Source organism: Zea mays, chromosome 1, assembly GCF_902167145.1.
Source record: "Zea mays cultivar B73 chromosome 1, Zm-B73-REFERENCE-NAM-5.0, whole genome shotgun sequence".
NCBI lineage: Eukaryota > Viridiplantae > Streptophyta > Magnoliopsida > Poales > Poaceae > Zea > Zea mays.
In genome coordinates this window covers 177,735,169-177,737,516 of record NC_050096.1, presented here as the reverse complement: position 1 = coordinate 177,737,516, position 2,348 = coordinate 177,735,169, and positions in this window count along the sequence as shown.

Sequence of the window (2,348 nt, the reverse complement as noted above, 5' to 3'; positions counted from 1 at the left end):
AGATGTGGCTTCTTCTCCATTTTTCCAAAAGAATTTTAGAAATAAAATTGAAATTCGGATGTTATTATTTATCATATTCTAACTTGAATATTATTATAAATATTATCATATACAAATAATTTTAACTAGAATACGAGTATAAATACTACTTTATCCATTCTTTTTATTCTTTTTTATTTGTCATGTTTTAGTTTAAAAATAAACAAATCGACGACAAATATTCGAGAACGAAGGTAATATCAAATATAAATATAATAATATGAATATAAAATAAATAGTTTAAATTTAAGTTTCCATCTTGGAACATAGTGTCGCAATATATAATAATTTTGTTTCATCGACGAATTTATAGTCAATAAAAATTTATATTTCAAGTAAATTATAACTATATTGTATGTATATATATATATATGTTATAAGCATATATGATTAATAAATGAAGATATATTCTTTAGCAATGAAAATAAATACATTAATGCATATAGATATAACGTATTTATTACATAGGTAATCTAATGTGATTATAATTAGTCTTTTAAAATTAAATTAAATTTATCATTGTGTAGTATTCTGAATAATGTACATATTTTTTTCTGGTAGCGTTTTTAAAATTAAAATCATTTGTTGTTAGTGATAATAATACATTTTAAATGGTTTCGTCGATTTTTTTTTTACGAGTATAGATAGTGTTGGATATTCCACGGTTTCGTTGAATACAAATCTATAGTTGGTTAGAGAAAAATATTGAAAGTTGAATTCCCATACATATATTTGATATCTATATTAAAATCGAATGCGAAAATTGACGAGTACCAAGGAACCGAGTATCTTAAGGAGACCTCATCGAGCAACCAGCAAGGCGGGATGGACGACCAAGGCCCCCATCGAACAAACCAGTGAGACGGGACGGACGACCAAGACCTGTCGAGCAACCCAACGAAGCGGGACGGATGGTCAAGTCCCCGCCGAGCAACCCAGCGAGACGGAACGGACGCCTGCGTCTCTGACGACCAAACCCGCAAAAGGAAAGGGCTGACCCGTGTCGGTGTTTGTTACCCGACCGCACACCATGGGGTAACCCTCGTGATGCTTTTAGGGCAGGACGGCGTCGTCGATCATGACTCGATGGTTCGTGCGGTGGCACGACAGGAGAAACACACAAGCTTGTTCAGGTTCGGGCCGCGCGAGAGGCGTAACACCCTACGTCCTGTGATGGTTTTGGTATTGGGATGAGATTACAAGTTGTGGACTTTGAGAATGGTGGGCTAAGGTGAGATGAAAATGGTAGGGGTACCTCTTGGCCTTATATACACGACCAATGATATCTATCCCCGCACAGATGACAAAAGTAATCCATTCGCCTATCTCCCGGTTTGTAGTGAACCGTCCTCCTACATCTTGGGAAATTCCTGCGCTCATCCGCCCGAGTTATCGCTGGAGGCTCAACCTGTCGGGTGGGCACAACCGTCACGCCCGACATACTCGTGCTCTCGTGGCGCCTAACTCGGACGTGGGCCTTTGTTGTATCAGAATGGGCTTGCTTTGCTTGGTTACTCTCGGTCGGCCCACCGTAGGACACCCTAAGGGTGTCTGCTAGGTGGCCCCGGACGTGTTTCCATACGCATGTGGACCCGGGGGATATCCATCCCCACAAGCCCCCGAGCTTTGGATTGATTTTGAGTAATCAAATCAAAGGTCATTACTGAGCGCTTTTGGGTTTGGCGTTCTTCCCTAGGCTTCCCTGAGTCCATTGGGTGCACCTGGGTGTAGCCCCCGAGATTTAAATTGATTTTGAGTAATCGACTCAAAAGAGTTTATTGTTCGCTTTTAAGTTTAGCGTTCTTCCCTGGGCTTCCCTGAGTCCGTTGGGTGCACCGAAGGTGCACCCAATGGGTGTAGCCTCCGAGCTTTGAATTGATTTTGAGTAATCAACTCAAAGGCCATTATTGTTTGCTTTTGAGTTTAGTATTCTTCCCTGGGCTTTCCTGAGTCTGTTGGGTGCACCGAAGATGCACCCAATGGATGTAGCCCCTGAGCTTTGAATTGATTTTGAGTAATCAACTCAAATGTTATTATTGTTCGCTTTTGAGTTTAGTGTTCTTCCCTGGGCTTTCCTGAATCTGTTGGGTGGTGCACCCAATGGGTGTAGCACCCGAGCTTTGAATTGATTTCAAGTAATCAACTCAAATGACTTTTCAACCTGCTCCTAGAAGATTTTGACATAATCTAGCGGTGACGTATGTCCACCGTCAAGTCTGCCGCCTCAGCACTCTTACGCACCAACTGCTCGTTAACACGACGCAGCATGACCTGATGGCACTACAGCACGGCCCAGACGTCGCGTTCAC